At 44.4% G+C, this 24,395-nt stretch overlaps 1 long non-coding RNA gene and 2 pseudogenes across 1 annotated transcript; all 3 read right to left on the bottom strand.

Moving 5' to 3' along the window:
• Positions 1-2,207: 2,207 nt before the first annotated feature.
• Positions 2,208-3,420, bottom strand: LOC147966822 (uncharacterized; annotated as a pseudogene).
• A 1,258-nt stretch (positions 3,421-4,678) lies between these two features.
• On the bottom strand, positions 4,679-20,743 carry LOC147966820 (receptor-like protein EIX2; annotated as a pseudogene).
• On the bottom strand, positions 8,955-11,526 carry LOC147966821 (uncharacterized). The gene is made up of 3 exons (XR_015609073.1): positions 10,896-11,526; positions 9,542-9,657; positions 8,955-9,291 (listed from the first exon to the last, which is right to left on the bottom strand). It is a non-coding gene; the product is annotated as an uncharacterized LOC147966821 (long non-coding RNA).
• Positions 20,744-24,395: the final 3,652 nt, after the last annotated feature.

The following is a 24,395-nucleotide window of genomic DNA, read 5'->3' as shown; positions in this document are numbered from 1 at the left end:
ACATAGAAATTTGCAAAATACATACGGATCTGAATGTGGCAGACCCGTTGACTAAACTTCTCTCACAAGCAAAACATGATCACACCTTAGTACTCTTTGGGTGTTAATCACATAGCGATGTGAACTAGATTATTGACTCTAGTAAACCCTTTGGGTGTTGGTCACATGACGATGTGAACTATGTGAGTTAATCACATGGTGATGTGAACTAGATTATTGACTCTAGTGCAAGTGGGAGACTGAAGGAAATATGCCCTAGAGGCAATAATAAAGTTATTATTTATTTCCTTATTTCATGATAAATGTTTATTATTCATGCTAGAATTGTATTAACCGGAAACATAATACATGTGTGAATACATAGACAAACAGAGTGTCACTAATATGCCTCTACTTGACTAGCTCGTTAATCAAAGATGGTTAATTTTCCTAACCATAGACATGAGTTGTCATTTGATTAACGGGATCACATCATTAGGAGAATGATGTGATTGACTTGACCCATTCCGTTGGCTTAGCACTCGATCGTTTAGTATGTTGCCATTGCTTTCTTCATGACTTATACATGTTCCTATGACTATGAGATTATGCAACTCCCGTTTACCGGAGGAACACTTTGTGTGCTACCAAACGTCACAACGTAACTGGGTGATTATAAAGGTGCTCTACAGGTGTCTCCGAAGGTACTTGTTGGGTTGGCGTATTTCGAGATTAGGATTTGTCACTCCGATTGTCGGAGAGGTATCTCTGGGCCCACTCAGTAATGCACATCACTATAAGCCTTGCAAGCATTGTAACTAATGAGTTAGTTGTGGGATGATGTATTACGGAACGAGTAAAGAGACTTGCTGGTAACGAGATTGAACTAGGTATTGAGATACCGACGATCGAATCTCGGGCAAGTAACATACCGATGACAAAGGGAACAACGTATGTTTTTATGCGGTCTGACCGATAAAGATCTTCGTAGAGTATGTGGGAGCCAATATGAGCATCCAGGTTCCACTATTGGTTATTGACCGGAGACGTGTCTCGGTCATGTCTACATAGTTCTCGAACCCGTAGGGTCCGCACGCTTAACGCTACGATGACAGTTTTATTATGAGTTTATATGTTTTGATGTACCGAAGGTTGTTCGGAGTCCCGGATGTCATCACGGACATGACGAGGAGTCTCGAAATGGTCGAGACATGAAGATTGATATATTGGACGACTATATTCGGACACCGGAAATGTTCCGGAGAAGTTTCGGATAAAAACGAAGTGCCGGAGGGTGATCGGAACCCCCGGGGGAACTAATGGGCCTCGATGGGCCTTAGTGGAGAGAGAGAGGGGCGGCCAGGGAGGGCCGCGCGCCCCCTTCCCGTCTGGTCCGAATTGGACTAGGAGAGGGGAGGCGGCACCCCCCTTTCCTTCTCCCTCTCCATCTCCTTCCTTCCCCCTCTCTCCCTTTATGTGGAAACCTACTAGGACTTGGAGTCCTAGTAGGATTCCCCTCTTGGGGGCGCGCCATAGAGGGCCGGCCGGCCTCCCCCTTGCTCCTTTATATACGGGGGCAGGGGGCACCCCAAAGACACAACAATTGATCTGTTTGATCTCTTAGCCGTGTGCGGTGCCCCCCTCCACCATAGTTCACCTCGATAATCCTGTAATAGTGCTTAGGCGAAGCCCTGCATCGGTAGAACATCAACATCGTCACCACGCCGTCGTGCTGACGAAACTCTCCCTCAACACTCGGCTGGATCGGAGTTCGAGGGATGTCATCGGGATGAACGTGTGCTGAACTCGGAGGTGCCGTACGTTCGGTACTTGATCGGTCGGATCGTGAAGACGTACGACTACATCAACCGCGTTGTGCCAACGCTTCCGCTTTTGGTCTACGAGGGTACGTGGACAACACTCTCCCCTCTCGTTGCTATGCATCACCATAATCTTGCGTGTGCGTAGGAATTTTTTTGAAATTACTACGTTCCCCAACATCCTGAATGGAGCAAGAGTCGGTATCAAGAATGACACGACAACCAGAATCAGTGAGTTGGGCAGCAGAAAAAAGATTCATGGTAAGGCGAGGAACATGTGAAACACTAGGAACAGAAAAGGATGGAGTGGAAAGAAGACCACGACTAGCAACATGAAGAGGTGTGCCATCGGCGGTAAGAACATTAACAGGTGAATCAAGAGGTCGGAGAGAAGATAACACAGAAGAATCAGAAGACATATGAAAGGAGGCTCCAGAATCCAGAACCCACGAAGATGTACCTGACTGTGTATAGGCCTGTGGTGGTGGAGAAATGGATGCAGTCACAACAGCAGCTGAACCAGTCGACGAGGAGCCGGAGCAGGCAAGTAGACGCTTGAGGCGTACAATGTCCTGGTCAGTGAGTGACGGAGTCGAGGAAGACGCAGGAGTGCCACTGGAAGAGGAGCGCCTCTGATCTCGCTTCTTCTAGCGGCAGTCAGATTCTGGGTGACCTGACCGAGAGCAGTAACCACAGAAGGTGTCACGGCGCGACGTACTCTTCTCAACATAAGGAGAGCGACTCACCCCCCTGAAGGAGTAGGCAGAAGTGGTGGAGCGGTGAGATGAGCAGATGACACAGGAGCTCGGGTGGCCAACACTGAAGGAACCATAAGTAACCCAGCAGAGCGAAGGCGGGTCACCTTAGCACAAAGCTCAGCAAGCACTTCTGAGATAGGTACGCGACCACGGGCTAGCAAGTGAGCACGTCAGGGCTCAAACTCGGAGCGGAGACGAGATAAGAACTCATGAACCCTCTAAAATTCCAAGTCAGATTGCGTAGTCTGACAGCAACGACCAGTGCCACAAACAACTGTCCGGAGTGAGTCAAGCTGACGCCAGATGGCAGAGCACTGTGAATAGAACTCATCAACAGATGAGTCACTTTGCTGGAGAGCATGCTCCTGACGCACCATAGAAAGGTATAGAGCATCACCAGAGGGCTGATAACGCTGACAAAGATAGGACCACATCGCTGCAACAGTGCCGAGGCCCATGAACTCCGAAGCAAACTGAGGGAGGACACTCGCAGTGAGAACAGCAACAGCGCGAGCATCATCATTGCACCACTGAGTGTAAGAAGACAGATCATCCCGGTAGACAGAGAGAGCATCAGAGTATGCAGATACCTGCTGATCATAAGCATCAACTGCAGTATCATCAAGGGCCTTGGCGACATCCCGATCAGTCTGAGAAGCATCAGCAGCAAGCACCGGCGGAACCGGCAGAACAGGAGCCACATGAGCAATAGGGCAGGGCGGACAGGGTACCTCGCCAAAGAGAACGCCCCACAGCAGAAGACCGCGCATATGGATACGCATGAAGCCCACAAACTCAGCATAGTTGGTGCCATCAAATATCACTGAGCAGCGAGGAACAGCCACATAGCTCGAAGACGACATACTGAGATATCTCGTCTTTTTTTTTTGAGGTCAACCGATCTGAAACTGGATCGGGATCGAGCAGAGACTCGTTCCCTCGAGGCAGGAGCGCCAAATCGGTATCGAGAAGGGGCGCTGGCCCTCTCGCGGCTGGGGCGCTCGAGGGAGGAGGCCCGAACCAAAAGACCGGACCTGGGGCGCTTGGCATCGGCGGAAAAGGGCAGTCCCAGGGGCGGCGGCAACCGGTGGAACGGGCAGTCCCGGGGGCGGCGGCGGCCGGCGGTCCGCGGGCCGGCTGCACTAGGGGCGACGGCGGCCGGGCGGAGAGGAGATGGATCCGGGACGGCGCCGGCTGGACGAACCGCGCGTGGCTCTTGCCGCGAGCGAGAACCCGCTGGGGCGGCGGCGTCAGCCCGGCCAAGGGCCAGCCAGGCAGCCGGACGAGCCGGGAATAGCCAGGCCGGGAGGCGGCGACAGCGGGCCTGGCTGGGAACGACAGCGACGGCCAGAGAGATGGCCAGTGGTGGGTGTGGATGAGGCAGACTAGGTACGAGCATGGAGTTGCATCGTGCAAGGGAGAGAGGCTAGCCTAGCGACTGATACCATGTTGGATAAATAATCAACTGACTTTACCGAGGGCAAAGGCCATTACATATACATGTGTGTCAAAGTGCAGGAACCCCTTATACAATAGGGATATACCGAAAAAAGACTATACACATCTAACAACCTGCTCCGAGGGCTTGAAACTGGTCGGCGGCTTGAGCTTCTCCACTTCGCTGGCAAACACACCCTCGGTGGGCATGGTCGAGTCGAGTAAAAAATGTCAGCTCAAATGGCAACTTCAGATTAGCATGAATAAGTCTACAAGCACTATGATGAACAAAGCTTTCTACCTCTTGCCTCTTGAATATATTACAAACAAGTATGTTCACATATTGACCAACTGGTCCAATTTTTTAGCTATGACAATGAATTATTACTCTTTTGGAATGTACAACGCAAACTAAAGAACGCGAAAAAGACAGAGTACCCATATGGGGTTGTATCTTTCTCCATGCAGTGCACAGCGACGAGCGAACAATGGCTGACTTCAAAATCAATAATCCACAGACATATACACTTCATTTGTTACAGTACAAACATACAAATACCGGTACATCAGTACAATACATACATCCAGCCAAGGCCCCTTTAGAGTTACACAAATAGAGATATGGTGCGAACATACAAATAATATTTAGATACAAACAATTCGCTTGTCGTGGAGTTGGGCACTTCATGGTGCATCGTCTTGAGTTTTCTCCATCACGTGAGCCAACTTTACAGCCACTTGCACATAAACGATGTCGTACATCATATCAACAAACTGGAAGAAGGCAGCCCTCCATGTTCTCTTCATTAACATGGTGCAGAAAACTATCCACAGACCCACCATAAATCCAATGCTCATGGCAAGATAAATGGATGGCATATGATCTATATCTTCGAGGCCACTTTTCTCTGCATCATGTGTTACCGGTGTTACCGGTGTAGATATACATCTGGTTGTCAAGAGCCTGTAGCTGTTGGCCGGATGGTATTGCACCAGACAGATTGTTGTATGACAAATTCAAGTGGCTCAAATAAGTTAAAGCTGACAAACTTGATGGTATTGCACCAGAAAAACCATTGAAGGACAGATCAAGTGAGTCCAGCTACCTTAAATCACCAATTTGGTTTGGGATTGCTCCGGCGAATTGATTATTTGACAAGTTCAGATTGGTAAGCCCAATGAGTAAAGTTATCTCCTCTAGAACCTATCCTGCCAAACTATTACTTGTCAAATCAAGAACTACCAGTAGCTGGTAGGTTGCAAAGGTGTAGTCACGCTTTTGGTCCTTTCTAATTACTGGGATGCTCTCTTCATAAATGTAATCACCCGTATCCTGCGACACCACTGTGATCATTGCCTTTACGTTTGACAAAGACCATGGTATGCTTCCTGTTAGGTTGTGGTGTGCTATATCCAAATAATGAAGACCATGAAGGGAAGTGAGAGTCTTAGGAATATGACCACTGAACATATTTGATCTCACTCTTAATATTTTCAAGTGTGGCATTTTTTGGGGTAACCATTCTGGCAATCCTCCAAATAACCTGTTGTAATAAAGATCAAGGAACATTAATCCTGATGACCTTTGAAGAAATTTAGGAAATTCACCAGTAAGATCATTGTTATTCAAGGCTAAGCTCAGCAGGTCAGAGCCAAATTGATCTGTAGAGTTTGGAATAAGTTCCTTTTGGCACTGCATAATATCTCCTGTTAACAGGTTTCCTGATAGGTCCAACCTTTTCAGTTTAGTCAATTGGCATATAGACGATGGGATGGTGCCTATGAATTGATTGTTTGCAAGCAACAACTCTTCAAGTAGTGGAGCATTTAACTCTGATGGCAATGAACCAGATAAAGAGTTTGAAGATAGGTTCAGTCGTACTATATTTATAGGCAACTGTGCCGGTAATGAGCCATGCAATTTATTTCCTGATGCTTGCAAGAATGATGCTTGGGAAAATGTCACCCAAAACCAATCAGGAATAATGTCATCCAGATTCGCATTACTGAGAACAAGAATGTCAATGTTTGATTGCGATTTAAGCCATTCTGGAAAATTGGGGCCCATTAGGCATGACCGGAATCTTGCAACTTTCAATCTAAAGGGAGGGATCCATTTTTTGTCGATAGCAAATCTCAAAGAGTTGTATGACAAGTCCAGATACTCTAGATTCAATAGGCCTGCAAAATGCTCCTCCATGAGCACACTATCCAATTTATTATGGCTAAGATCCAGATCCTTTAAATTACCTAAACTTGCTGAGCGTTCTTTCAAGAGAAAATCACTGAAGTTATTATAGCTGAGGTCCAATTGCTCCAAATTACCTAAACTTGCAAAATCTTCCTTGAAGAGCACACCACTGAATTTGTTGTAGCTGAGGTCCAAAAGCTTTAAGATGCCGAGACTTGCAAAATGTTCTTTCAAGATCACACCTTTGAAGTTATTGTAGCTGAGCTCCAAAACCTCTAAGTTGCCTAAACTTGCAAATTGTTCTTTCGAGAGCACGCCGTTGAAGTTATTCTGGCCGAGGTCCAAAATCTCTAATTTTCTTAACTTTGCAAATTGCTCTTTCAAGAGCACACCACTGAAGTTATTGTAGCTCAGGTCCAAAAGCTCTAATTTGCTTAAGCTTGCAAATTGTTCTTTTCAGAGCACACCACTGAAGGTTTTGTAGCTGAGGTCCAAACTCTTTAAGTTTCCCAAACTTGTGAAAATTTCTTTCAAGAGCACACCGTTAAACACATCAATATCTACATGGCCGGCGTATATCTCCATGAGGCGCATCATAGGAGTTGGTTAGGTAGTTAGAGTATAATGTTTATCTCATGTACCTCTTATCTCTACCTCCTTTCTTTATCTCCAAGAATGTAATCTCAACCGAATGTATGCGCTATTATGGGAGGTGCGCCCCATCTATATAACACGAAGCCGTCGGCCTGAGAAGGCAAGACGTTCCGCTAGTTTGTACATGGTAATCAGAGCCCCATCTCTTCCCATCTACTGAGATCCCATCTACCGAGCCTAGCCATGTCTTCCTCCTCCTCCTCCGATGCTTCCCAGACCACCCTCAATGGGTAGGTCACCGAGAAGCTAACACGCACGAACTACGTGCTCTGGCGCACGCAGGTCACTCCCCATCTGCGCGGCGCCGGCGTCTTCGGCTACGTCGACGGCACCACACCGGTGCCGGCCAGGCTTCATGTCACCAAGGACAAGGATGGCAAAGAAAGCGCTAAGCCCAACCCTCTCCACCCAATCTCGGTCCGGGAGGATCAACAGGTGTTGGGCTACCTACTCAGCACCCTCTCCAAGGAGGTACTGATCGCGGTGACCACGGTCACCACGGCGCACGCGCTCTGGACAGCGGTGGCAGGAATGTTTTCCTCGCAGTCCATGAGCCGCGTGAATAACATCAGGACGGCGCTCATCAATGCGCAGAAGGGCAACCAGACGGTTGCCGCCTACTTCGCCTCTCTCCGTGGCCTCGCCGACGAGCTTGCCGCTGCGGGGAAGGCCATCCAAGACGACGAACTCATCTCCTACATCATCCACAGCCTCGACGTCGACTACCAGCCCCTCGTCTCCGCCCTTGACGCACGCGTCACGCTGGTCTCCCTTGACGAGCTCTACCCCATGCTCAGCAACTTCTACTAGCGCATGGCCCAGTTTAATCACTCGAGCAGCGGCGGCTTTCGCTCCTCTGCCAACGCTGCGGTGCGTGGCCGTGGTGGTGGATCACGTGGCCGTGGCTCTTCTCACGCCAAGGGGTGATCTGGAGGACACAGTGGTGGCGGCAATAGCGGCCACTACAAGAAATATGTCATTGTGACCAGCACTGTTGGTCACTGAATGGTCACTGTTTTCAATTTGTGACGTTTTTGTGACAAAAACATAAGGTCAAAAGTTGGCGGTCATAAACTGACTATAGCGACCTTTCTTCTGGAATGGTCGTAGACGTTTATGACCAAAATACGTCTACTGTGGCGTTTTGGTCACTAGCAACCTCCTCAGGCCACGTAGGCATCCAGCGTGGCAATCTGATGTGGCACAAGATTCAGCCCGGTTCAATTCGATTTTCTACATGGGCCTAGCCCAACAATTCGCCCTTTTTACTGTATATTTTCTCTAGCTACATGGGTTATTTTTTCTAATAGTTTTGATTTCTACATTGGCCTGACCCAACAATTGGGCCTTTCATTTTTGGGCCATGGCCTTTTTGGCTCAACAGTTACATTTCTTTTTTTAGTTACATTTCTTTTTTTAAGACATATCCAATAGTCAGATGGGTTTAAGTGGGTCCCAATGGTCAGAGTCATGTTCTTCAAATTTTGATTTTCTAGTAAATAAAAACAAATATTTAAATCAGAACTGACTGAAAACAGAAGTAATACTTCAACAACCAAATTTGGCACCTTACAATCAAACATACACCACGTTCATAATCGAACATACTTCACATCAGGTTTACAGCCACCAAGAACACAACTAAATATCAAAATATAATTATCTATCAGAGTATAACTAGCTCCAATGAGCTAGAACTCAATGCTTCTTCACTTCTTGGAGCCCACGACGAAACACGAATGAAGTACAACATCTGCAAGTTATCAAACAATATGGTAAGGAGCAAAATAAAGGCAAATCTAAAAGCACATTAACTTGTAGGCAGTCTGTGTGCATAAATAAAGTAAAACAAGCAAAATGAGGCATCGAAATCAGTGGATACAAGTAGTTACTATCAGCAGCAAGTAAATACTACTCCAATCACATCAGGTTTACAATCCTATAAATGCGACATTTTTATCATGTAAGCATAGAAGGACAAATTAAACATCATTTAGATGTTTGAAACAAAGAACCAGAATTTAACCGTAATTGTTCCAGTAGATCATATCCGGTTTAAATTAACTCCTTTGACACCAATATTATACAACATCAAAGAAGTATACATACTGATCAGGTTTAATTAACACATAGAAGCCAAATACCAGTAACCGATGAAGAAAAAATCTTGATATACAAAGGTAAGCTCATTGTGCATTTTCTTTTTCAATGTGATACACAATAAGCATAAGTAACCACCAAAATCTCTCAATACCGATCATTAACTAGAGACCTCCCGGGAGCTAAAGCCCTAACAGCCATGGCATCGAATAGAAGAGTTGGTGTGCAAAGAAAAAGCGATTACCTCTCAGGGGCCGTAGACGGCGGCGATGACCCTGGTGTTGCCCATCTCGAACAGCGCCGACCCGTCGGCCCTGGAGAAGATGTCGACCTCGCCCTTGAGCTACCGCATCTGCAAGGCAAGGCAGCAAACAGGAAGAATCAGAGGCAGTCGAGCCAGCATGAAGAGGATGAGGCTGCTTTGCTGTGGACAAGAAGATTTTAGCTAGGTATGATTGTTAAAAGAAATCGACAAGACAGTGTAACAGTAGCAAACAGTATTCAGAGCATCATTACCCAGAGGTTAATCACGGGTACCTTGGCTTGAATTCAACATCAATTCAACATGAGGGAGGGAGGGATTGCAACAAGGGGAATCGAACCTTGATGATGCGATGATGTTGCTGCTTGTCCTTGTCCTTGCCCCGCCAGGCAGAGGAAGGGAAGCTCCGCTCGATCTGGACACCGTCCGTGGAGGTCGAGGCCCATGCCCTCTTAGCTGCAAAAACAAACTTTCTCAGTACACACAGCAGGAAACAAGGGGGATCAAAAAACGTAACGCCTGCAAGTAGTACTGCTTTGCTATCAGGTGCAATCACACAATTTTTTTAATTTCTACCATGCTTCCATTTTGCAGTAACCAGAAACCAATTGATTGTGGAGATATTTCAAAAATTAGTTTATAGTTCACTAGGCAAGTTACAATCCATCTGTCAAATAAAATCGCTCATCTGCCAGAAGCATAAGCAATCAGACAGATCACACAAATTCAGTATTATTATTGTGCAAACAAAAAAAAGTTCAGAGTGCCTCCATACACGAATCATAAACATCCTCTTATATTATGGATGCGCTTGTATCAAGCTAGTCCTCATGGTTGGATGGATGCAAGTGTCCTGCCTAGCATGATTAACCCATTGTCTCTTAACCGACGCCGCCGAATACAGGGGACAAGAACAAAATCAGGTTGTTTCTAATGCGTGCATACTGACATTGCTAAGCATTGGCCAGTGATAGTAGTAAGCAACCCCATGCCAAGATGACCCACTTGCTTCTCACGTCGCTCTAATTGTGCCTATGTTCGATGAAGCGTCGTTTGCAGCTATCTCATCTAGACGTGCTCAAACACTAACAAGACGAAGGTTGATGCTGATCGTGAGTTGTGAAGGTGTGCAGATCTTAACACAAGTGTGGTAAATTTTGCTGCAGAGATGAGTTCTCCATGTAGAGTAATTGAGTCCGGTGGTGTGGCTATGTTCTTTGTAGGAGGTGGATGGAATTGGACACTGGAAATGCTGCTGTCCGTGCATGACTTGAATGTGCATACCTAGTGCAGTGCAGTTCAGTGCAATATAGCCCACCCAAACTTGCCACCACGGCAAGGTCAGACTACTCTCAACCAGAGAAACAAAACAGGAGACGCTGCGGTTAGTCTGTCGGCAAACAGAGTCTTGATCTTGATACGTACGTAGGGTGCAGAAACAATGAACGCTCGCAACATCCATCATCAGTCTGCCCATGAAACTGGAGTACACTAGATACAATATCAAGTCATTCTCCGCCAGGTACATAACACTAGATACACTAGGTTCCTTGTAATTTGTAAACCCAGGCTAAATAACCAACCATTGCAATGCTAGACCGACAGACTGAAGAACTGCTCGAGTTTCAGTGGCCAAGAAGAATCGGATTTTGCATCACCAAGAGAGCACAAGGAAAGGGGATTGGCGGGGTTACCTGCCCTGATGCAGATGAACGCCGGAGGAGGAGGCTGCAGGTCCCGGTGGTGAAGCTGGCGCTGATGAAGGCCCGCATAGAGCGATCCTTGGTGCCGTTGCCCGTCGGAGGTGCGGGGGTCGTGCCGGTGACCCACTGCGGCGGCTAGGGTTCGGACCCGCCGTGGTTGTGGATCCCGCCGCCGTGGCCCCTGCAGGAGCCCGAGCAGGACCCCACGGGCTTGGCCTTGGATCCGGCCGCGGCAGGAGCGACACGGCCTCCCCTCTCGATCTGGGTGCACGGCCGCGGCCCCCCGAGCTAGAGCGTAGGGAGATGAAGGAGAGACTAAGGGCGCCGACGGTGGGGTGGAGGGCAGAGGATGGGCCTCGGGGAGACGAGCTCGCCGCCGGTGGGGTTGGGAATGGGGGAGAGGGAGGAGGTCGGCGGCGGCGGCGATTGGGTGGGACGAGGAGGAGCAAGCCCCGTGTGTTCATTTTTGGGGCCGGTTGGACGCACGCACGCACGCCGGATGAAGGGGAGGGGAGGGGGATGGTGGAGACGAGGTCGGCGGTGGGTGGGGGCGGCGGTGGTGGGTGGGGTTGGCGGCGGTGGCGGAGACTAGGTCGCGACAAGGGAGAGGACGGCACGGCAGCCTCGATTGGATCTGGAGAAGGAAAGGGTGGGTGGGTAGGTGGGTTAGGGTTTTGGTCTTTCACGAGAAGATCCACCGTTGGATGGGCGCGTGATGGATGGCTCAGATCGTGCCCAACTTGGTGATCCGCGTGGACGTGGTTCCTCGCTTCTCATTGGTTGGCTGGCGCGCGCTCAAATATCCAAAATTTGGACCCAAATTTCTGAAAAAAAATTAAATGCCTACAAATCTATGTTGCAAAATTGAATCAAATCAAGGGAGTTTGTTCAAATGATCTCATATTTTACACGAGGGTGCATCTTGGAATGGCAAACAATGTTGCCTGAGGGAGTTTTCATTTTCTTTGCAATAAAATTCAATTTCCATTTTCCGAGTGCCCGAAATGAGTTTTTTTTGTGAAGGACCTACCATATATTTGTTGCAAAATTGGACCAAATCAATTTTATAAAAAAACTAGGCCATATTTAATGCACAATTGACCAAATGGTTGCGTGTAAAAAGTTTTGATCCACCTCTGGTGAAAAAGACAAATTTCTGCCGTTTCAGTTGGAAGCGGGTCAAATTTGAACTGCGGCTGCCTCATAGTTTGCTATTTATTTTTTATAACAATCATTTCTAGGTACAAAAGTATCTATTTAATCAGAGAAACACCAAAACAATTCCAAGATTCAACCACTAGGTAGGAACGGTCATTCCCGCCGTTTTGACCGCATTTTGAAACGGGCATAAAAAATTCAAAAAAAATCAAAAAATTGGAAAACCTTCGCATTGTGTCATCATATGTGACCAAGTTCCCAGGAAAAATAATAAACTTGTAATACGGCAATTTTTTTAAAAAAATGTTCTCAGAAACGAACTATCATGTGTGAAGATTCATGGCTTTCAACTCAAATGATCAATCTTATCGCCACATTCATTGCCTAGTTTGTTCAAATAATCTCATATTGTGCACAAGGGTGCATATTGGAATGGCAAACAATGTTGCCTAAGGGAGTTTTCATTTTCTTTGTACGAAAAATCAATTTTTCATTTTTCGAGTGCCCAAAAGGAGGTTTTTTGTGAAGGACCTCCCAAATAATTGTTGCAAAATTGGACTAAATTAATTTTATAAAATACTAGGACATATTTAATGGACAATTGACAAAATGGTTGGGTGTAAAAAGTTTTGATCCACCTCTCGTGAAAAAGACAAATTTTCACCGATTCAGCTGGAAGCGGGTCAAATTTGAACTGCAGCTGCCTCATAGTTTGCTATTTATTTTTTCCAAAAATCATTTCTAGGTACATAAGTACCTATTTAATCAGAGAAACACCAAAAAAATTCAAGATTCAACCACTAGCTAGGAACGGTCATTCCCGCCGTTTTGACCGCATTTTGAAACGGGCATAAAAAATTAAAAAAAAAATTGGGAAACCTTCGCATTGTGTCATTATATGTGGCCAAGTTCCCAGGAAAAATAAAAAACTTGTAATATGGCAATTATTTTCAAAAAATGTTCTAAAAATCGAGCTATCACGTGTGGATATCAATGGCTTTCAAGCCAAATGATCAATCTTATGGCCACATTCATGGCATAATTTGTTCAAATGATCCCATATTGTGTACAAGGGTGTATATTGGAATGGCAAACAATGTTGCCTAAGGAAGTTTTCATTTTCTTTGGACGAAAAAACCATTTTCCATTTTTTGAGTGCCCAAAAGGAGGTTTTTTTGTGAAGGACCTCCCAAATAATTGTTGCAAAATTGGACCAAATCATTTTTATAAAATACTAGGCCATATTTAATGCACAATTGAGAAAATTGTTGGGCGTCAAAAGTTTTGATCCACCTCTGGTGAAAAAGACAAATTCCCGTCGATTCAGTAGGAAGCGGGTCAAATTTGAACTGCAGCTGCCTCATAGTTTACTATTTATTTTTTCCAAAAATCATTTATAGTTACATAAGTACCTATTTAATCATAAATACATGGTTTGATGGCGATACGTCGAGGTTTGGGCGGTGGCCAAGGCCCCCAACTCTAGAGCGCGTAAACTCGCATGCCCGACGCGTGGTCACCGCGTTATCGTGGCGTTGCCATGTGTTCTGGGAAGCCTAGGCATGTCTAGTGGGTTGGGCACTCCCCAGGTAGGTTCTAGGAAGAAAATTACAACATAAGATTCTCACGAGGAGACCGATCGATGCTCAAACATGAATTAGCAGCCAAGTGTTTGATTAGCGGTACGGGAAATGCACATGGCCAATGGGCGTGAGTTTTTTCTGAGGATGATAATCTACTAAGAAGAATGTCTTCGCAAATTTTCAGGTCAAAAGGAGGATCCTAGGTGGTACTTGCTTTGCAAAGTACCACACTGGATAGAAATATGAATGTTGAATCTGGGCTCAAAATAATGAATGGATTGAGCTGAAATTTGGTGGAGGATGATTACTTGGGCATTGGAAAGCACCGTAGGAAATTGATACCATTTGAACATGCCAAAGTGGTACTTTCTTCACAATGCTCTTCTATGGACAGAAACTTGGGAAAACTAGTGAGAGAAATTGGATGAATGAAATGAGCTCAAATTTGGTGTAGGTAAGTTACATAGGTATGGTTATGCCTTGGTAGATTTTCAGATCATTTGGGTAAGCCTAGATAGTACTTACTTCACAAAGCTTCTCTCGAGGTAGAAACTTTGGAAATTTCCTGAGAAAGATTTACTAGGAAATTGGAGCTGAATATTATCATGTGGCAATGATTTGGGTATGGAAGAGTGCCCAAAGAGTTTGAGGTTAATAGGAGGGGTCTAGATAACACTTGCTTTGCAACGTGCCAATCTGGCCATAAAATATAAATTGAACCTGGGCTCACATAGATAATCTGCCTAAGCTTCAATTTGGAGGAGGGTGATAATTTGGGCGTATGAAGGAACTGTATAAATTTCATGTCATTTGGATATATAAAAAAGGTACTTCCTTCACAATGCTTCTAGGTGGACAAAAACTTTGGAAATTTGCCGAGCAAGATTTGCCAGGCAAATGGAGCTGAATTTTGTCATGCGGCAATTATTTGGATAGGAAAGAGTGCCCAAGAATTCCGAGGGCAATCAAGAATATATAAATAGCACTTCCTTCATAAAGTGATGTTGTGAACAGAATAGGAAAATGAATATTGTTGAATTATTTTTGAACTAGGAAAGGAAGTATTTTTACATATTTGACGAAGATATGACCCAAAGAATTTATGAGATTTTTTTGGGAATTTTCGGAATGACAGAAATATAGATTGCTTCACAACCTAGGGCAAAAACTTGACACATGGACATGACACATAGGCAAAACTGATGAGGTGGTGCTAAGTCATACCAATCCACCACAATTGACAAGGTTATGACCATCTATATTGGTCATGATCAGCTAGAAATAAAGCAGCGGACTAGTGCTATCTGCTTTATGACCATTTCGTGTAAGGAAATTACGACCTTTCTGATCAAAATGGTCGCAATGGTTTAGGGTTTGGAGGCCCCGAACAGCTTTTGACCAATTGCTCTAAAATGGTCATAGATTTATGACCAATTCTTCTAGGGTCACTGACAGAAGGTCATAAGTTGACATATTTCTTGTAGTGGGCGGCGGCAATAGTCGCTCTGGTGCATCCCGCGGTCGTCGCGGCGGCGGTCCACCTCGGGCCCGACCAGAGATGCCTCGCTGCCAAATTTGCGGTAAGCCAAGGCACACCGCAAAGGATTGCTGGTATCGTTATGATGAAGATGATGAGGACTCCCAAGATGAAGAAAAAGTGGCTGCCGCAGCTGATGGATCCTATGGCATCGACACAAATTGGTATGTTGATAGCGGCGCCACCAATCACATCACCAATGAGCTTGAGAAGGTCATGAGGAAAGACAAGTATCGTGGCAAAGATCACATCCACACGACAAGTGGAGAAGGTATGCAGATTTGTCACATTGGTCATTCTACTTTTCGTAGCCCTCACCGCCCAATTCATCTCAAGAAAATTTTGCATGTCCCTAGTGCTGCTAAAAGTCTCCTCTCTGTTCATAGAATTGCCCTTGATAATCATGTTTTCCTCGAATTTCATCCTTATTTCTTTTTTATCAAGGACCAGGCCACGAAGAAGGTTCTCTATCGAGGTAGATGTGTTCGAGGGCTTTACCCGTTGATTCCGGAGCTTAGGAGACCCAATAAACAAGCCAATGGTGTTGTCAAAGTTTCATCAACACGGTGGCACGATCGATTAGGGCATGCTGATTTTTCTTTAGTTGAAAGATTGCTTAAGAAAAATAAACTCCCATTTGTTGGTGAGCAAAATGTCGAAACTATTTGTGATTCTTGTCAATGTGCTAAAATTCATTAATTACCGTATCCAGTATCTACTAGTGTCTCTACCAAACCATTTCAATTGATATTTTCTGAGGTGTGGGGTCCTGCTCCCACTTTTGTTGGTAGACATGAGTATTATGTAAGCTTTATAGATGACTATAGCAAGTTTGTGTGGATTTACCTTCTCAAAAAGAGATCCGATGTCTTTCAAGTTTTTTAAAACTTTCAAGCCTTGGTTGAACGAAAATTTGATAGCAAAATTATTGCAGTCCAATCGGAGTGGGGGGAGAGTATGAAAAACTCAACTCCTTCCAAACACTTGGCATATCACACCATGTCTCATGCCCTCATGCCCATCAACAGAATGGCTCCGCTGAACGGAAGCACAGACACATAGTTGAGGTCGGGCTAGCTCTCCTGGCAGGAGCCTCCATGCCCCTCAAGTTTTGGGATGAGGCCTTTATTACTGCTGTTCACATCATTAATATGCTTCCTAGTCGAGTCATCAATAATCAAACTCCAGTAGAAAGACTTCTTCACACCAAACCAGACTATTAATCTCTTCACGTGTTTGGGTGTGCTTGTTGGCCCAATCTTCGCCCATACAACAAAAGAAAACTCATCCTTCGCTCAAAACAATGTTCTTTTCTAGGTATAGCCCTCAACACAAAGGTGTCAAGTGTTTAGATATATCCACTAGCCGTGTCTATATATCCCGTGATGTCGTTTTTTACGAAACAAAATTTCCTTTCGCCACCCTACACCCAAACGCCGGTGCTCGCCTCCGAGAAGAAATTCTCCTCCTACCTACTCATCTTACCACCATTGATCAAGGGGGTCCAAATTATGATGATCAAATGTTGACTAATCCTGCTACTAATGGTGTGCATGAGTTTCCTTATGATGTTCCAGGAGATAGCAGTGAAAATAATGAAGAAATCAGTGAAAGAAACGCGTCGGCAGTTCCATATCGCATGTGTCCGCATCCAGGAGGCAAATCCTCCTCGGGATCGGCTCCGCAGCAGCAGTTCAGTCGATCCCCCTCGGGATCAGTGCCGGCAGACGCGCCAGACGCGCAGGCGACAGCGCTAGCCGGCCGTGCGGCTGTCTCCAGCCCATCGCACGCCGCGCGTCACGCTCCAACTGGTGGCGGCCCAAGTGCCTCTCCGCGCCAACCCCCGTCCGACACACGGCAGCACGTGGTTCGCCAGGACGGCACGCGCTTCCGTGACTAGCCGGTCACGTACAAGCGGCGCGACCAGATTCGCCGACCCGACACGGGGTCCGGGTCTGCTGCGGGACCGGGCGTGGACTCCTGTGCGCCCACGCGAGCGCCGAAGACTGGCGTCCGCCTCGAGGCTGATCTGCCAGCATCCACCAATGATGAGGCCCCGAGATTTTCTGTGCCTACAGAACATGCTGCACCTGATCAAACTGCCACAGAAGATCCGGCAGGAGCAGATTCTCCTACAGGAGCTTCTGCTTCGGGATTTTCTGTGGCCGAGTACACTACTGCAGCATGGGGTAATACATCCTGATAATTATAAACACATAACCAAATACGGTATGGTCTGTTCTACAGGTGAACCAGGTGAACCCCAGACGCTCCAGGAAACACTTGGTGATGAAAGATGGAAAAATGCTATGAATGAAGAATACATGGCACTCAAGAAAAATAAAACTTGGCATTTGGTTCCCCCACAGCAAGGTAAAAATTTAATTGATTGCAAGTGAGTATTCAGAATAAAGAGGAAATCTGATATAACTATTGATCGCTACAAAGCTAGGCTCGTTGCAAAGGGTTTCAAACAATGGTATGGCATGGATTATGAGGACACATTTAGTCCAGTTGTTAAAGCTGCCACTATCCGTCTTGTTTTGTCTATTGCCGTTTCCAGGGGTTGGAGTCTCAGGCAACTTGATGTTTAGAACGTGTTTCTTCATGGTGTTCTGGAAGAGGAGGTATATATGAAACAACCTCCCGAGTTTATAAGTAAAAGTGCACCCTCTCATGTCTCTTAGTTGGACAAAGCACTTTATGGTTTGAAACAGGCACCAAGATCAGGGTACTCCCGTCTCTGTCACAAAATGCAAACACTTGGTTTTGTCCCTTCAAAGTCTGACACCTCTCTGTTCATCTACAACAAGTTCAATACATGCATATTTGTCTTGATATATGTTGATGATATTATTGTGACAAGCTCATCTGATGAAGCTATCACAGGGTTGTTAAAAGATTTGAGTGCAGACTTTGCCTTGAAGGATCTTGGAGACTTGCATTATTTTCTTGGGATTGAAGTAAAGAGGCACAAGGATGGACTTCATCTCTCACAAGAAAAGTGTGCAGTTGACTTGGTAAGAAAAGCTGGTCTACAGGGTTGTAAACCTACACCTACTCCATTATCCAGTTCAGAAAAGTTATCTCTCACACAAGGGACTCTCTTGACTCAAGAGGATAGCACAAAATACAGAAGCTTGGTAGGAGCTCTTCAATATCTTACTCTTACTAGGCCTGATATTTTTTTTGCTGTCAACAAAGTATGTCAGTTCCTTCATGCACCTACAACTGTTCATTTGACTGCTGCCAAACGGATAGTTAGATATGTCAAAAACACATTAAGCATGGGTCTCAATTTTAGCAAGTCATCCTCTACACTTGTCAGTGCATTCTCCGATTCTGATTGGGCAGGCTGTCTTGATGATAGACGCTCTACTGGTGGTTTTGCTATTTTCTTTGGACCCAACTTAATTTCATGGTGTGCTCGCAAGCAAGCTACAGTCTCCAGATCTAGTACAGAGGCAGAATATAAAGCGTTGGCAAATGCCACGGCTGAAATCATATGGGTTCAATCCATGCTCAAGGAACTTGGTATAAAAAGTAAACAAGCTCCATGCTTGTGGTGTGACAACCTTGGTGCTACCTATCTCTCAGCTAATCCAGTGTTTCATGCCAGGACCAAACACATTGAGATAGATTTTCATTTTGTCAGAGAGAGGGTGGCTCACAAACAACTTGACATTCGTTTTGTGCATTCCAGTGATCAAATTGCAGATGGATTCACAAAGGCATTGTCGGTCAAGAGTTTTGAAAACTCCAAGTATAATCTCAACTTAATGGAGTTGTGATTAAGGGAGGGTGTTAAACACATCAATATCTACATGACCGGCGTATATCTCCATGAGGCGCATCATAGGAGTTGGTTAGATAGTTAGAGTATAATGTTTTATCTCATGTACCTCTTATCTCTACCTCCTTTCTTTATCTCCAAGAATGTAATCTCAACCGAATGTATGCGCTGTTATGGGAGATGCGCCCCATCTATATAACACGAAGCCGTCAGCCTGAGAAGGCAAGACGTTCCGCTAGTTCGTACACACACCATTGAAGTTATTGTAGCTGAGCTCCAAAACCTCTAAGTTGCCTAAACTTGCAAATTGTTCTTTCGAGAGCACGACGCTGAAGTTATTCTGGCTGAGGTCCAAAATCTCTAATTTGCTTAAGTTTGCAAATTGCTCTTTCAAGAGCCCACCACTGAAGTTATTGTAGCTCAGGTCCAAAAGCTCTAATTTGCTTAAGCTTGCAAATTGTTCTTTCAAGAGCACAACGCTGAAGTTATTATGCCTGAGGTCCAGCATTTTCAAATTAGCGAGTGCTCCAACTCCTATAGGTAGAGGGCCAGTCAACATGTTTCTAGATGCTTGAAGAACACTGAGATTGGTCATGTTCCCAATCCAAATGGGTAGATTCCCTGCCATATTTGAATGTCGCATTGACAATTCTTGCAGTGTATTCCATGAGCACTTTGGCAATCTCTCCATGAACTCCCCTATGCTCAAACCTATGTTGTTACCACCGAACCACATTCTTGTCAAATTGCACAAATTTTCTAATTTGTTTGATATCAAACCCACGAGATCATTCTCACTAAAGTCTATGACTTGGAGGGACACCATGTTTGCCAGTTCACCGGGAATGGACCCTTCCCAGCCGGATTGTGATAGGTGAAGCTCATTAAGGCTTGTGAGATTCCAAAACCATGCGACCTTGAGTGCAGTATAGAAGTTGTCCTTCGACATATCAAGCACCTCGAGATGTGTGAGGTTGGAATGTGATATACTAGCAGACATGATACTATTGAGTCCACAGTAAGAGAAGCGAAGCACTTCAAGAGAAGGAAGTGTGTTCACCTTCTGAAGCCAATCCCTCGCAGAACTAAGATCCACATAGCTCATGTCAAGATGGCTCAACAAAGAAAGACGTGGCAACCATGCAAGATCCAATATGTAAGGCATATTCCCATACATATCATAATAATAATTCCAACTGAGATCAAGATATTGCAACTTTGAGAGATTGCCAAGTTGGGAAGGTATTCTCCCATTGAATCCTGCCGATGAGAGGTTGAGATACCTTAGGTTCCTGAGAGAAGCCAAGAACACAGGGATGCTTGTGCCATTGAAGTCATTCCAGCTCAGATCAAGATACCTCAGGTGTTGTAAAGTAGCCAAAGAAGAGCTCAACTCGCCGATCATCAAGCTCAATGATCCACTCCTGTTCGGGTAGCTGTAGCCGTCCAGGAAGTTCACGTCGCTGCGCCAGTACTCTGCGTTGTCGACGTAGTGCATGTCAATGTTGCGGAGGTTGAGCTTGATGACATGGCCAGTTACGTTGCTGCACCGGACTCTGTTACATCGGCAACAATCCTCACCCTGCCATGACAAGAGATGGCCAGCAGGGTCCTGGAGGCTTGCCTTGAAGGACAGAAGCCCATCTCGCTCGCTGCTGATGCAGGCTCCTGATACACTCACTTGACCATGGGAAGTGGATGCTACTTGGAAGATCAATAGACAAAGCAGTAGTGCAGCTCCTCGGATGAGAAGCATAAGCTTAGTCATATTGTTCGGGAAATGGAAGGTGGAAATGAGAATGGACAGAGCAACTTATCTCTATTCCGGTTACACCACAACTTCAATCGTAGGAGTATGGTCTACAAACCACCTCTTGGTCTTGCCATGCATACTTTTCCTATGCTCAAGGTGCGGCTAGCATTTGTTGATTCGGACAGCCCACCATGCACAGCACGGCAGAAGCTGGAGCTGTAATTTGTATCCAAGATTCTCTCAATAACACCAATAATATCTGCAAATTGTGGGTCAGGTCTAGCATTAAGATCTAGAGAGTTATTTTAGTGTTGGCAACCCCTCCGTCTACCTGAAATACACAAATTTAGATGCATAAATACAAAGACTCGTAGCTCTCAGTAGTCGTCAGTACTCAGCAATCAGCCAAACGAATCAAAAGGGCAGTATTTCAAAAAACTCATCAGAATTTTACCAACCATCCCCATTGTATGGTCCACAAGCAAAGCCAGTCCAGGTCTTGGTCTTTGTCATGTTGTATGCATACTTCTCTAATACTGAAGTTTTCTTTTTTGCGGGGACTCTAATACTACTGAAGTTAACCATGCGAAAACCTATAACGATCTGGACAGTCTACCATGCAGAGCAACTGAACAAGCAAATATGCAGCAGTGCAGATAGTGTGGAGAGTGTTAGGATTAATTAACATGTGTTAATTATTTAGTATAATAGCAGAGAGAAGCAGCACATTCGCAGTCGACGTCATGGCCTTGCACTGCATGCATACTTTTCTTGAAGTCAAGTCGAGTTATGGCCGAATGATTTGGACAATCGACCGCGCCGAGCACGGCACGGCAGGCGAGCACGTCCACTGGTGAGGTACACATCATAGCAATTTTCTCCTTGGTAATCTGGCGACGAGTCTGAATTCATCTTAATATTCCACGAAATAGAAAGCGAACCTGTGGGGAAAGTGGACGATGAGGCGCTTGAGATCGTCGGCGTCGAGGAGGGCCGCGACGGAGGCTTGGTAGTCCTAGAGGGGTTGCGGCGGCGTGCATGATGTTCAAACAGATTACTGTAACCCCCATGATGGCCAGACAGATAACTGTGCAAAAGATGAGCATTTCCTGCTCTAATCAAGTTTGCGTCAGAGATATAACGATGTTCTGCTCAAATCAAGTTTAACGTAAACCGATCAACCCCTAAATTGGCTCCAATGGCCACAAGCAGCTACCTGTAGACTTGCTTTGAGTGTGAGATGTTCTTTTCCTTTTCTATATGAACTGAGTAGCATGCTGAAATGGATATTCCCCTTTACAGAAATCTGAAAAAACATGAAAAAATATTGTTAGCACAGTACGTCACTATGACAGTATAAATTCTGAGCTATGTATATAGAACTTATGTTTATTTAGATGACTTAAATTTGTATTTTGATGCCCAGTAATACGTGGAGAATTGTCTTCCTTTCAGTTCAGTTTCATTGTTTCTGTGAATATCTCTTCAGTCTCTTGCACAACAAGGTTCTTTTTTTGTAAATATAAGATGCTCACGAATAAGAAATGTTTTAACATTTTTAGTGTGTTCACTCATTTGAGATGGAGTAACATTTTCTGCTCAAATCAAGTTTAACATAATAATTGCTGTAAAACAGCAGGAATTGTCTCACAAAACCCCTTACACTTGGGTCACACATTACTACTACTGCTACTAGTACATCTGAGCAAGCAGATGGCAGAAACAACACCGCCACTCCTTTTCTTCCTCTCAACTTCACTTTTGCTTCTTGGGCATCCTGTAACCACCGACGACGCAGGCGTGGTCGCGCTCGAAGGGCTCCAGGGTCACCTGCTCCGAGGGCTTGAACTGGTCGGCCTTGAGCTTCTCCACTTCGCTCGCAAACACGGCCTCGGCAGCCTGGGTCGAGTCGATACAGTTGGCCTGATTCGAAGCAAAGAGCAATGTCAGCTCAACTGGCAAATTCTAAAACAATACTGTACAAGGCAAGTGTTTCTTGGACATGACATGAAACTGACAGTACCTTGATGGAAATGACGAAGTGGCCGCCATTCTTCGAGAAGTATGATGCATTAAGGGCTAAGATTCTAGCCTGTGGGACAGAAGATGCAATGACAAGGCTCAGAAGTGCTCAATCACAATATTAACAAGTCACCCACATCATGCTACAATATTCAAGCTGAGGTTTTTCACTTTAGCTATACATCAGGCGACTGAGTTTTTCATTTTCGGTCAGTCGAATTTGTTGCTGTTGATTTAGTGTGCTTTATGATACATGTGTAAGAGATTTCCATGGATTTGACTGACGCTGTTGTTTATTCAGTCGATTTCCTGTCTTTGCTTGCTCGGTGCATGCTGCTGCCCCTATTCATGCATGTCTCCACTTCGTGACTGCTGCACCCACATGGATGGATGAAATGCATGCCAATTTTTGTGTGCCTGCATGCCTTTTTTGGTTGTGCTTGCTTCTATTTTTTGCACGTGTTTGCTTTTTTTTTCTTTTGTGTATTTTGTTGAGTTTTATTTTTTCTTTATCTGTATTTTTGGATGTTGAGTGTGTGTAAATGTATGAATGAGTATTACATGTATACTTTGTACTACAGTATACTGCTATATGTTTCTTCTTACATATTATAAAAAGTGCAATTTTTGTACTAATTATAAGGAAATTCTTTCTTTAAGTTTTATTTCACTTTGTTTCTTATTTAAGGGAAATACCAATGACACTAATTCATTCATGCTTTGAAACTTATTTTTTTACGTGAATTCTACTATTATATGTTTTTTCCTGCATATATATATAATGTGCAATTTATATGTAATTATGTGCAAAATTGAGCATGATTTACTTTTCATTCCTTTTCTTCTTAGAGGTTGATACCAATTCCTCTACTTCATTCCTTTTTAGAAAATGTTATTTTTTATTTTTGTGTTTTAAGTAAGTAGACCGCAAGTACTATACAACATGCGTGGAAATTATAGTAGAGTGCAAAATTGCAATATTATATGTTCCTTTTTTGCATATTACTAAAAGTGCAATTTCAGTGCAAACTTGTGTGCAATTTTTTCCTCTTCTTTTTTCTTAAAGGGGTTCGTTATTCCCTAGAAAACTTCATTGGTTTGATTTAGTTTTTTTTCATTTTCTTTCTTCTTGAAGGGCTTCATTTTTTCATAGAAAACTTTATTATTTTGTTTTTTAATCCTTCTTTCTTTAAGTGCAATACCGATATCATTCCACTATTATATGTTTATTCTTGAATATTATAAAAAATGCAATTTATGTATAAACTATGTGCAAATTTTGTCCTTTTTAATTTTCTTCTTCTTAAAAGGGAATACTAATGCCACTAATTCATTATTTCTTAAACAACTTCTTTTTTATTTTTCCGTGTGTAAGTATAAACGCAAGCACTATACAATATGTGTGTAAATTATCGTCTGTTCCTAAATATAAGTCTTCTTAGAGATTCCAATATGAACTACATACAGATGTATATAAACATATTTTAGAGTGTAGATCCACTCATTTTGCTCCGTATATACTCCATATTGAAATATCTTAAAAGACTTATATTTACGAGCGGAGGGAGTACTAGATTGTGAAAATTGCACTATTATATGTTTATTCTTTGTGTATTACCAAAAGTGTGATTCAAATATAATGTTG

Source organism: Triticum urartu, chromosome 6A, assembly GCF_056163025.1.
Source record: "Triticum urartu cultivar PI428250 chromosome 6A, HENAU_Tu73, whole genome shotgun sequence".
NCBI classification, from domain to species: Eukaryota; Viridiplantae; Streptophyta; class Magnoliopsida; order Poales; family Poaceae; genus Triticum; species Triticum urartu.
This window is presented reverse-complemented; position numbering and strand designations above follow the sequence as displayed.